General features: G+C 34.8%; 1 protein-coding gene and 1 non-coding gene across 2 annotated transcripts in view; one reads left to right on the plus strand and one right to left on the minus strand.

The window, feature by feature from the left end:
* Positions 1–14326, minus strand: part of LOC139990240 (mannosyl-oligosaccharide alpha-1,2-mannosidase IA-like) — a 137263-nt gene that overhangs the window by 70576 nt on the left and 52361 nt on the right. The window lies entirely within an intron of this gene.
* On the plus strand, positions 1471–1541 carry Trnag-gcc (transfer RNA glycine (anticodon GCC)). Its single transcript has one exon. It is a non-coding gene; the product is annotated as a tRNA-Gly (tRNA).

The following is a 14326-nucleotide window of genomic DNA, read 5'->3' on the forward strand; positions in this document are numbered from 1 at the left end:
CCATTATACATCATTTACAATTCAAAGTCAAATTAATTTGAACCCTAAGGTACAAGCAACCCTAGTCCTATCGCCCATCATAAGATACTATCTTTCGCATGTTAATTATCGCAATTATAAAACTTCAACCTTTTAACCTTACAATTAATTTCCTGACGACAATTATCTACGATCAGTTGACCCAAAATCAGGAAGCAAAATTGTCCACGATCATATTGACAATCAAGTTTCGAAAAAGCTTATTCTCCAGAAAAGGACGTTTTAATCAATGGCTTCTATTTAATGTCAGGTGCCAGATTGGACATGGAACAATCGAGAACTGTCACGATTATCTTGCTGGATATAACAGCCCCGCCATGAGACCCGATAACTTCCGCATCTCGCGATTCGTATCGCGAGAATCTCTGCTAGCTGATGCGAGATTAGAGATAACCAGCGTTTACGGCAGAGAGGATTTCAAGTTCGACTAGGCTCTAGACCAGAGCAAAGCGAGTAGCTCTCGTACCAGCCTCTGTTCACCTTCTCATCCTCCTTTAAAGCTCTTCTTCCATCGAGCCGCCTCCGACTCGCGGCTTGCAACCAGAAGCAATTATGCGACAGCTACCACTCTCGTTTCAACCGCATGCTTTGTGTCACGCGATTCTTGTAATAAGTAGGGGATGAGAGAAGCTCTCTAGCGATACTGTGAATAACAAGGAAACCTTCCGAACCTGAACACGTCCATTTTCATGTGATTTGTACGTAAAGTAATTTTTAAAGAGATATTTGTCAAATATGTATTATTAACAATTTCTGTTTTATATTATTTTATTGAATTAGGTATGATCCATTTCGTTCTATTTCTATTATTATTTTCTATAATTCAATAAATTAATATAAAACAAAAAACATTGTGCGTCTATTATTTCCTATAAAATCTGATATTCCTTCTGTTCAATAGCCTTAAACGGAGGGTGAAAACAGTCTTTAACGTTGGAAGGCGAAAATGTAATTTTGAAAATAATTTGCAATTAAAATTGTAAAACACTTGTCGTCGATGAAGTTTTATGACAAATAAGTTTGGTGTTTTTTTTTTTTTTTTTTTCGATATATTTGTTGAGCATCGTGTGAAGAGTAGTGTTTGCATGAATGAATATTGATTATTTGGTTAATTAATTATAAAATTACAAGCTAGAATAAACGTATCTTAAGGTTACTCGAGAAAAAGATTTGTAGGTTAATTTGTCATATTTTGTATCGTTTTTATGTACATGTCATTTTTGTAACTGGCGATGAGAAGATAGGGATGTAATGAGAAATACATTCACTGATTTGACCAGAATCAGTTATTGTTAGTAGTTTTCAAATTTGTTCTTGTTATTTTAAATACACTTTTATATCTGTGTATTTTTATTGCACGAAATATAGGTTATATCTCGTAGTTTATACAAACTCCGGTAATAAAGTTTTATTAAGAAGAACCCTTCACAAGCATCGGTGGTTCAGTGGTAGAATGCTCGCCTGCCACGCGGGCGGCCCGGGTTCGATTCCCGGCCGATGCAACGTAATTAATTTTTGCATTTTTCTCATTGAAACAACCCTAATACTTAACCTATTTTAACTAATTTTTTGTATCTAACGAAAACGATTTTCCAAGTGAAATATAATAAAATTGTAGCAAAAGCATTACTTTTTACTGTTTCTAATACCGTCTTTCATTCCTTAAATATATAAATCAATGGTAATTGCTATAATATTTTACCCATATTTTTATAGTTCAACACAATTTTTGTATTACACAAATTATTCTATGAAATTTATACGCGTGGCTTAACAGATGATTGATCAATGAAAAATGAATATGGACAGATTGTACATTTCAACGAAATGGTATGGAATAGTAAGTAGCCGGCATTATAATAAAACAAAAATCTCCGGGGAAAAGATAGAAAGAGAATGATAAATTTATGAATGCCCGACAGTAAGGTAGCCACATCTGGCGAAAACCAGAGGAAAATCCCACGTTCGATACGCTCCTACGGTAATACCGCAGAACATATGCTACGGATACGAATATGTTTTATACATTGCATGCTCGATTCTATGTGACTTTAAAAATTTCACCAAAAACGTCCGGACAAAAAAATTGTTACAACCCGAGAAACTCGAAATTTCTTACCACAGACGTCTTTCACAAAATCGAAGGAAATTCACGTTTGTTCACATTTCTTTTTGTACAGCTAGAAGATTACATCGAAATTAATATAACACACTTAAGGTATGAAAATTTTTAAATTTCAGTTTATATTCATTGTTTATTTGTAAATTCGTTTTCTACTTTAGAACTAATTCAATTCATTATAATGACGCATATAAATCCTAACAGTTTTATATATTTATTAATCAAAATATATTTATAAAAATCTAGAAATTCATAAGAGAGTTCTATACCCTAGATACGAGTTTTATATTACGTTTCTTGCAATTAACTCGTTTCTGGAAGAAGCACACGCGTACTATTTTTCTACCGAGTCCCTCAGACGATCTTCCAGCTTAAAAATGACGAAACTATAAATAATCTTTGTCACACCAAAAATTAACAAACATGCATCAGAATACTAAATTACAAACAAGTTTCCACAACTACACCACATCCATGATATGGATTGCACTAAATATCACAAACCACTATCCACCAATCCTTAAACCAACATGCCTAAACTTTGTCAAATAGTAGTCACCAATGTTCAACCATGTATTCAGAGACCTAAACTTCGACCTATTTGTTCAACGGGCCAAAACATTACGGCACTTTCCAACTCTGTGAAACGTTCGCCAAGCGATCGTCAATGGAAACGCAATTGCACGAACGAGACCGCGACAAATATTTGCACATTTGCGCGTGACGAGGATCAGCGTGGTTCGCGCTTTATTGTACGCATACCGCGAAGAGGAAACGGCCAGATCGGCCATAAGGCGGCGTTTTAGCGTGACACGATTTGCTACGGTGTAATCAGCCGTGGAACCGGTCGAACGCACGCGAACAACGCGACGAACCACGATCCAATGCTTTACTCGCGTGTGTTTTTTCAAGCTTTCACCCTCTTGCCGCACCTTTTAATCTCGCGACACGTGTCGTCAGACGTCAGGTTACTTTTGTCGCTTACGATTATAAAGCGAGAAATTATGTGTATTTGTGGTGTATGAAAAATATAGAGATTTGGGAATTTCAGACTCTTAGGAAAGATTTTTAATTATCAGATTAATGATCGACAATTCCAGGTTTAAAGAGTTTCTTTTGGATTATGGAAATTTGCTAAATTTCTTTTTCCATTATAATTGTCACCATATCTAACAATAATTTCTCCCATTATAACTTCGATACAATATAGCGATACTAAGTAGGATAATCTGTATACAAATAAACGCAATAAACAGGATACAGAGTGTCATAAAAAGAAACAGAACGTACTCAACATATTAACTATTAAGGAACATTTAATAATTATAAGAAATTTAAGATAAAGAATATCCGAGATATTAGTATCACTGTAATTTTAGACATTAGAACGAATATAATTTTTAGATAGCTTCGAGTAATTACATTGGTACTTATTCGTCATGTAATTTGTTTCCTTGATATCATTTATCTTATTTAATACATATTTTCGATACGGCGCATACGAAATCATAAATTGCACAAACATCCACTATCACCTAATTAACCCATTCCCAAAAGAGACATAACTCTTGCCAACTATTTTAATCTCATCTAATCTATACCACTTGATATACCGTTTTATATTCGAAATTTTAGATTACGATTTTTGTACATCCATAGCGAGATCGATCTTTTTACATGTTCGATCAATTGCCAAAAGAGACTTGGAAAGATATTGCGTAAGTTCTCATCCGTTTAATAACAATCTAAGATGAATAGTAAGCGTAAAACTGGCTTTGTGAGTCGTGAATCACCGTGTGACAAGGTTTGCCTTATGAATAAGTGATTGTTCGTTGTGAAAAAGTCGCATGAAGTTCCTTTCTGATGTTAAATTCGCAGAGACGGAACGCTTAACTCGACGATTACGCGATAATGAGAATGCGAAACGCTCGATAAGATTCATTCTGTCCAGGCAAAAACGGTCTTCCGCGATTAAATCGATCTTTTTACTGGCCTGGTTGGTCGATGCCCTACATCTCGTAATTCTCTTAAAACGGACACTTCAGCTGCTCGAGCACTGCTTATCGGAGTATAATAAATACTTGAACTAAACTGATTATGAAACATACAGGTGCGTTTAAAGAGCGAAACAGTTTTGTCGAAAGTAGATTATTGGTAAATCCATAATTTTCGTGGTATTTGATACTCTCGGAAATCGAAGTTCCATTAACATAGCTTTGCGTGAGATATAAGAAGACCTTTTTGTCCGTAGTAAAAATATTCTTGAAGAATTAATTAACTCGAGGTCAAAATTAATTATCACGATTTTTAAAAATATTTTAATTTTAGTACAAGAATATATAATCGGTTTTTAATTTCTCAAAGAAACGAAACGATGAACGTCGATGGGATTCGATTTCTACGTAGTTCGACCGACTAACTATATTATCAGTGAAGTATCGTTTCCATTAGTACGGTTATTGAGAAATGGAAATATTTCTAACTAACTAATTTGAAGTCGTATATTCAATATTGAAATATGGTAAATACTTGCAGCGTGAGAATACAAAACAGATATGTATAACCACTAACTGTTTTAAAGGCCAATTCAATTAGTAGATCCTTCGGCAAATGTTCACTGAATCGAAACGAAACAAGAAAATCTGGTTTCGTTTCCTTTGTTTTTGCTATCAGTCTAATTATGACCAATCCAGACCTCGTTTCAACCAGCATATAATAATAGACGATCGTTTATCTGTCAGCATTTTTAGTCTTACGTTGAAATATACAATATTTCGTAAATTAGAAATACGTGTACCTTTAGTTTTTACTTGAATACGAAAGTAGTTCTACTTTAGTTTTACTTTGTTCGCAGTTCACAATTTGCAGAGCACGGTTCTTTACTTGTTTTTAAAATAAAAATCTTCAAACTCTGTTTCTAATAATCCAAATATAAATTTGTAAATCCAGATTTTAATAGCACGATGATTGAGATTAAAAGCGAATTTAGTAAATAGAATGATCGTCTTCCAGTTTCCACTAAATTCATTCAACATTAAACACAATTCATCGCAAAAACAGTCGTAACGACGAAATTCAACGATGTTACGTTTTCACGTGAAAAATACAATTTGCTCGTTATCGAGAAAGAAAGCCAATTTTTATGAAAAATCAGGAGAAAACTTCCTTGACACAGGAAATCTTATGAGAGCACGATATCTTGAGGACGCGTCTATTTCAGAAAAGGTAACAATGCAACGTGTACCGGGTATGGAAGAATCGTAACGTCCACTCGAAACAACCACTCACGAAACCGGTAATTCCGTAATCCACTTGGTGAGTTGCGACTCTTCAGGCTTGGATATCATCGGCCTACTTTCCAACAGCATCCAGAGAGCCACGTAAATCATTGTGGTCGAACGTATAAACCGTTCCTTGAGCCGAGTGTTGCCAAAGACCAATGTAGCAGTGTTGGAGATTGAGAAATACACAGATCAATTAGGTTTTGTAATACTTTGGAGGATAACTTGTTGAACGGAACTTGTAGTAATTCGTTTAAGGAAAAGCGAGTTTAGAATTTCTTCGTCAAAAATTTATCGAAGGAAAAGAGATTACTATTTCCGAATATACCAGTGTTATTGTTACCAGCGTATCAAGATAACTGAAAGCGAAGTTTTGTCATCTCCATGTTGTATCTCGACCTCTCGTAACTATGTCACTATCTTTTAGGTCCATGTTCGAAATGCATTGACAAAGACGAGGTCAGAGCAAACAAACCGTAAACGAGTTTCGAGAGGACGAATCGTCTATGGCGAGGAAACCACTTCAGTTTCAGCTGGCGCTAATCGTAGGATTATATTTTACAGCGGCGTCAGCCTGTGTCATATGCACATTTGCATCTTTATTGTCACAACGTTCGTGCTGATGACAACGTTCGGGGCGAACAATAGACGGCGAGATCCACCAATCTTTCTTTCTTCGAATCATTACTTCCGCGTGATAATCGCGCTCGTACAATGGCAAGAAAAGATCGTTTATGTAACAAAATTTTCTGATCACTAATTTTTTGTATCGTTCTAGATGCAAATTATCTTAGTAAGACACTGAGGTTTGTACATATAACGTATAAGATTCTTATTTAATGATCAATATAATTAGATAGGATCTTATCAAAGATACCAAGAGAAAGTAGAAAACAAAAAAAAAAAAAAAAAAATTAATAACTAGTAAAATTTCAAGATTTGTCTTCGTCTAATATTACATACTCTGACACTCTGACATAAGGCTATTTATCCAGACATAATATAAAATTTAAAAAATGTGATCCTTATACTGTCTGCACAAAATATAAACGAAATGCATATTGATCAAATTCGCTTTCTTGACACATAAACCTACACCATGAGATCTATTTCACGAGTCATAATCACGACGAAACCGCGAAGCAACGAAAATACAAAAGACAGACCGCGTCTTTGATTTCTCTAGGCGTGAAGGATTATATTACGTAATTAATTTTGACGGTAATTAAATTCATCTGTAATTAGAAAATTCAATTATCCTAGGGCGATCCCGCCGGTATATCGGCGTTTACAAAAGCCAGGGAACAACGAGTGACCTGTGCACGCAGATCAAAGGAAACCGAAATGTGTTAGTTTATGAGCCGGTCACGGGATGCAGCCACAAGAGATGCAACAGAGCGCGTTGCTTTGCATAAAGCCTGTATACCGGCCCGCATACGCATTTGCATCTTTATCATCGTATCATTTGCAAACAGCGGCCGCATTTCTAGTTGATGTCGATGTTTCATGACTTGTTGACAGAGAAATACGAGACTATGTCGCGTTCGTTTTCAACGATATTTTTCATTCGTTTCACATCACTTTTCTGTTCCCTACGCACCAGTTCAAAAGTATCACGACACTTATGGAAAAATAAAATACACCTAAAAGAATTATTACTTTCTTTGGAAATCCCATATATTTAATATTATAAGGAAACTCTTGTCGATTATGTACGATAAAATTATATCATTTTATGAACAGTTGCTTGCCAAAATATTCGATCATTTATAGAAACCTTTTACGAATATATTACGAAATGTGAAACATTTCGAAATTTCATTAACACTATGACGAGATTTATTAACACAGTTACATTGGTAAAGTTTTTCCACAATGTTTAGACAATGTAGGTTGTAAGTGTGAAGACATAATTTTTCAATTTAGAACATTCCAAATTTTAATTTTACATGGATACAAAATCCAGACTGATCGATTATTTCTCTTACAATTCCGATTAATAATCGTGATTTTTACGAGACAAGTAGATGTCTTAATATTTATGAACGGGAGCGTGTACGTTATTCTTTATCGGGAACGAGAGGATGGGTGATAAAGGTTGAAAGATATTTTTATAAGTACTTTCTCGAGGGTCTTCTTCTTTTTCTATTAGCCAATTCTGGAGGGAAACAAGCAACAGTACTTGGCCCGGTATTTTCATGCACAAGGAACGTACTTTACGTTGTACGAAGCACCACTCGAGACAACCCATGACCCGAGTGCCACCCCCTTGCGTTCTACAGTCGCTTTTAAGGCCCCTGAAAACCTTCAGTCACGATGAAAATGTCGGAAGAAAGGGCAAAGCTGTGCGCGAGAAAGAACTCGCGATACATGAGAACGTACAGAAGGTAAGTGTTCACATGAGAAAATGGAAAATTTTTTGGTATCGTGTTACGTATTTCTAAGTTTGTAATAGTACGGTGAAACTTTCGTCACGTTAGATGTTCCAGAGTTTTATGTCTGGATTTCAAGATGGAGAATTTAAAAAAACTACAAAGACCGAAATTTTTTAATTTTCAAATGCACAAAATTTGTTGACTCTCGAACCTCGAAAATTTTCAAACGTTCACATGTTTATATTTCAACACTTTTAAATGTCCAATCTTTCAAATTTTCAGATTTTTGTCACTTTGAAATATTTAGAATCACCTTTTCGAATCTTCATATCTGTCGATTTGAAATATTAAACATTTTTAAGCTTTCAAACTCGCAAACTTTCAAACGTTCAAACTTTCAACACTTCGCGCACTCAAAAATTTTCCAATTTCCAAATATTTTCGGAACTTTTAACTTGCCGATTTTCAAATGCAGTCCAATTTTAAATAATTAAAATTACACGCGTGTAAAATTGCAGAGTTCCTACTCCGTACAATGCTACACTGATGTAATTATCTTGCAAATGTGCACAATTTCTATTTCTTGTCTTGCTAATAACTCTTCCCTGCGAATTATATTATTATATTAAATTACACGCGAAACCCAGTAAATTTACGATAAAATTTCATACGTTTCCCATTGCCTTCCAACACTTCTCCGTACAATATATCCCAGGATGCATTTATCTTTTAATATCTTTGCGTGGACGTGGTTTGAAAATTTCCTTTAGTCTGAGCCTTCAAGCACATAACTACACACGTATAAATACGTACGTATACTACGTTTCGAGCCAACTAAATGTGTGCGTGTCACAAGTTTCAAAAGCAATCATCATTTTGCAATAACGAATTCCAAGTAAAACTGCGTCGCTAATTGCAACGAAAGGCCAAGTATCACGAGCACAGAGAAACAGAAAGAGAGGAAAAGAAGGCAAAGAAATTGGTGAAATTCGGAGAAACGGCTGGATGTGCAAGCACTATAATTTCCTGAGGACGAAATCCAAGAGGAGACCGCAAAAACGAGCAGTCGAGGGGAAGAGGATCGAACGACGACGTTTCGAGTGATCGTGCGCTACATTCACTGAAGAAATCCTTGGAAAAAAGGAAGACGCGAGGCGTCCTTTATCTCGGTCGATTCGTTTTATCGGCGTCGTTCAGTCGAGCCGGATGATGAGTTTTCCTTTATTTGTTTTCATCCAGTAAGCGAAAGACACACTTTCCCGTTTCGTCGTTTACCGGAAATGTTCCTCAGGGACCTGCCCCACGAAACTGTACCAAACTCAAGCCTACACATTTGTTTCAGTCATCGTCGGCATATAGAAATTTGTCCATGCTTCTACGTACTTTTCAGACTTTATGGCAATATTATTGGAGAACGAGGAAGCGATAAATGAAGGAATTGTCGCGAGACTGTCTCAAATTCAAGACTAACTTCTTGGATTTTAAACTTCATCAGTGACCAAAAATTCTGTCTGCGCTATGCTTCTAGGAACTTTTCAATTTTCATGGAAAAATTGTTGGAGAATGAGGAAGTGATGGTTGAAGATTTCGTTTGGACATTATGTGCATTATGTTTGGACGGCAGAAAAATGAGAATGTAGGAAATTTTTATTGAAAATCATAGAGAAATTAATAATAGGATTGCGAAGCGTAATTTAAATTAAAGTAAAATTCAAATTATTAAAGGCTACTAATTACAAACGAGAAAATGGGTAAAAGAAGAAAGATGACACGAGATCAAAAGCTATTCCGATCGAGAAGTTTCCAGCGAGTAATCGCGGAAGTCTCCTTAAGAAACGAGAATGAAACCTATACAGGCCAACGAGTAGAGCGTAATTATCTCGTTAATTAACACTAACTTAAAAAAGAAAACTTAATTAGTTCAAGAGAATTCGTCGTGAAAGCGAGGAAACTGCTCTGACCGATTGATCCGACAAACCAGTTCACCTTATTCGAACAAGGATCGACCAATTGGAATTCGACAAATATGGCAACAAGGAAAATGCGGCTGCTCGTGATTAAATATAAAATGCAAAAAAGGAAGCAAGATTTCTGTTACATAAACTACAGTCGTTAATTTCTCATATGTCGCAAGAAAATAAATTCATTTTTCTTATGAAATTCATCTTTTCAAAAAATTAAACGGAGAAGTTCAAACATTAAAACAAATAAATAGATCAAATATTTAAATTACAATAAATTTTAATAAATCTAACGGAACCGAAATGGTATCGATTGTTTGATAAATCTGTTCGATTCGTTAAATATTAAATATTTATTAAATAAATATTTATTAATAAATATATTCGCGAGTACAAAAAGAAGCGTGTAAAATGGTTGATTCAATATCTGATATTTACCATCTACGAAGAAATTTGCCCACCATCACAGCAATGAAACGCCGTGCTCGGGGGATAATACTAAGTTTCCGCTCACGAATTGCATGCAGATTATGCAACGATATTCCAGCCAGTATCATTATTCGTCTACGCATCCAATGGAGGCGAGTAATAAACTTCGAACTTTAAATCCGCTTACGTAATAACGTTGCACAGGCAAGAACAAACTGCTTCAATTACCGCATATTTCCTTATAGAAAAATTATAATCCCGAATGCGAAAATTATGATTTTACGCATTAAAATTATTCTAACATGGCTTTAATATAAATATTATGGTTTAACATGTGAGTTTTCGATTTCCAATAGAAAGAAAGCTCTCAATTTTTAAACGATCTACAGAAATAAAAATATTTATATTAAAAGGAAAAAGATTTAGAGAAACGCTACAATTTAGTATAATTTTATATGTATGAAAATTTCGTTTTCAGTTTGTCAAATTTAATATTAAGTAACATTAAAACACGTAGTTTAAAATGTTTAAATGTAAACAGCATTCACTGTCATACGTGTATCGTGCACGTTATAACTCATGTCCCGCTTGTCACGTGCATATGATGTAAATACCGAAATATTCGTTATAAAATTACCGCACGAGAGTAAAAGTTTCGTAAAACATTGCTATAAATAATCAAAATTATTATTGTAATTTCTAAACCTATTATGATTATACTATGAACTTTTGTTGTCGAGAATAGAAGAAGAAAGTTGTGCAAAATATTAAAACACGTTAAATTAATTAGTACCTTTTCGACAAATTACCAATAATTCTTCTTGTTCCTAAAACATCTTTGTTTAATAAGTAGCTTAAGAGTTTTGCGGAGTTACCAATTTCTGATTACATGTTTACGAACCTGAAGAATACTCAGTTACATGCAACCGACTAGATTTGTCCGTTTAAAAAACTCCAATGTATTACCAATGCTGAATCATTTAGACTTCATGTCGACTTCGACGTTCTAACTATTTCTTTCAGATGAAAATTTGTAGCAATCCAGTAAAATATACTGTACGATAATAGATGATCCATAAGATTGGCAATAAAGATGTGGTTATTTTGTTATTCGATGTTCATGGATTAGTGTAGAATGGCCGAACCTTAGCACAGTATTGCGGTGTATTTCTACGAATCTTTCACACGCAAAGAAGACAAATATTAACGCAGTTCGATGTATATAATCGCGCAGAGCAGAAGAAAGTTGGTAAAATCTGCAACGAGAAGGTGTCGAAACTTCGTTTTTCGATCCTCTGCAAAAGCCAGCTTGCGTCTGCTCCTTCTTCCTATGCAAATGCCGAAGAAATCAGCGAGGCGTGAGCGAAGGAAAAAGTATAAAAAGGAAAAAGAAACGTGAACTGGCCGTGACATTGCAACGAAAGCATCGAACATGGGCTAAGATATCTCGTATGCGCCGTCTGTAATTCGTTTTGGCCTTTCCATTCGCGGTCAAGTCGGCCAGCGATGCGTAAAATTAGACTCTGCTCGCTGGAGACATCGACTGATACCGATCCTAAGATTTCCCACGTGACACTGACTCGTGATAGGCTTGCTACTTGCCGCGAATTTCTTTATTCGCTACAGCAACGCCTGATCATAAGTTGCCGTGAACACGTGTATTGGCTAGTTCTAATCGAAGTAAATCGAGGATAAGCGCTTCAGAATTTCCACACGTGAGTCAGGAGGTTAATTAAATCGACTGTGAGTGTTCGTGACAGTACTGTCTCTGCTCCAAGAATCATCTATCATCGTGTCACACGGACTCACCAAGACTCGATGTGTTTAAAGACGTTTTAAAAATAAAATTTAAATCAAATCGGCGGAGATTTTCTAATTTTTGTAGAGAACATAGTATTTCGTATTTCAAGTCGTAATTGTAAATTTTTAAATTTGTAAATTTTCAAAATCTTGGAATTTAAAAAACATAGAGAAAGATTATGTTTCTTATTCTGCAAGATGCGAAACATTAATTAATAGCTTATAAGACACATTAATAATTTATTTTTGATCTTTTTATCCGCTTCGATTACTATTCAATAGATTTTGGTGCACTTCAATCCCTTTGCAATTCTTTTAAACCTTTGATTTTCTTCAACGCTCTTCTAATTCTTTAGATTCTTTCGGCTCTTTTGAACTTCTTTCAAGGTATATCTCAATCTTCCCCAGCATCTTTTAATTTCTCTTTTACCACCCATCAGTTCCTTTTACCGTTTCAAAATCTTTCTCACAATCTTTCTTCAATCTGCTTCAATATTTTCCAATCCTGCACGCTTTTCTTCAATATTTCTCACTATTTTTTGACTATCCATCTTCTTTGATCTTTACCGTTCCTCTCGAATCCCCTTCAAACTGCTCCAACAATATTTCTCAGCGCCTTTTAATCTTCTTTATCTATCTATAATACTTTTCACCATTTTTTAAGCCCTGGAAGCCTCCATTTTTAATTTCAAGCAGGTTTAATTTTTATAACTCGTCTTATAAATCCCATTCAATCTTCCTCACACCTTTTTAATCCTTTCAAAGTTCTTTAATCTGTATCAACTTAATCTTTCTTTTGGGCTGGAATTTCCCACATGTTACAACTTTTACTTACAAGACACAAATAGGATATGTTTAATACGCAGCTACATGAAAACTTCGATTTCAATATTTTTAAATAATTTCTCAAATAACATTCTTTAATCGTACTTTAATAACTCTCTAAGATTCTCTAAATATCTTTCAATCAATTTTTACGATTTTCACGTAGATTCGAATTTCTTACTTCCCGAATCCCTAAAATTTCAAATGCTCAATGTTTCAAATTTTTCAATTTGAGCGCTCCAACTTCGATTTCGGTATCTTCGATCTTCCAATGTTTGTTTCCTAATAATTCTCTATGAATATAATTCCTGCGGTCGATCCTCGTGAATTTAGATTTCGGATCGGTATTTCCTATTTCGCGAAATGAACGCGGCGAATTCGAGGCCAGTGCATCGCTTTAATTAAGGCTCTCGTATCAGTCCGTCCATTTGCGTGCAATTTTCTTCGAGATAAGATAAGGAAATGAATTTCGGTAGCCTCAAGAACTTTCTCCGCGCTTGTGCTTCTTGCAATTACAAGCGTAAAAGCTTTTAATGATCGAATCTAGAGTCATGTTGAATCCCCTCGAATTAGAGAGACCGATTTTCGTCAGATTACACATTATACACGTACATATAGCGCGACAGATTATACGAAAATCAAGATATATTTATGTAATTCGATTGTCAGTCTGGGAAGCTTGCGGCTAATTCCATTCGCTTCGATTGCTATTAATAATTTCATCGAAACGCTTTAGATCAAATGATAATTCATTGTTTATGAGGATGTTGTTACCACAAGCTTTAGAAAGTCAGATATTATTCACGTATTATAGCATCGTTGATACACCCAATAATCTATTTTCAGTGAAAGATATATAAGCACAGGTTCGGCTTGATCGATTGACTGATAGTTTGATTAATATAAATACGAGAAACACAAGTACGTCGCGACTGAATGGTTTCGATTAAACAATTGAATGTAAAAATTAAATAGAACGCTAATGTAAATATTAGAGTAGTACTTTTTGGTTCAGAAAAATATAATTTCTAATCAATTTTAGTTACTGTTATCGTAATTTTGATTAAACAGCTACTTTTTAGAGGTCAAATTATAATTAGATAAAATGAAGATTAAATTTTAGATTATAATACCATAATATGTACCTCGTGTTTCTGGAGAGAATATTTTGAAGAGAATATGAAAGAGTTGTGTTTAAACGTAGATACGATAGCTTGCTCGTATTTAATTCTAGTAATGAGTATTCGTGGTGTTTCCAGTGATTTTAAATATTGACTTTTAACGAAATGAAGTTGTAGAGACGAAGTAATAATACGCAGGTTCGGTTTCAGTAATTCAATTTTCTCGAAATTATACACAAACTCGCTTCAATTTACACCTGCTATCTCAAATCAAACTTCGTACACCTGTGTCGGCTGAGGTTATTTAAGTAATTTTATCCATTGAATCGGAAATTAAATTGTATATTTGTATCTTTTCATGGGACACGTTCTA

Source organism: Bombus fervidus, chromosome 8 (genome assembly GCF_041682495.2).
Source record: "Bombus fervidus isolate BK054 chromosome 8, iyBomFerv1, whole genome shotgun sequence".
In the NCBI taxonomy this organism is placed as follows: Eukaryota; Metazoa; Arthropoda; class Insecta; order Hymenoptera; family Apidae; genus Bombus; species Bombus fervidus.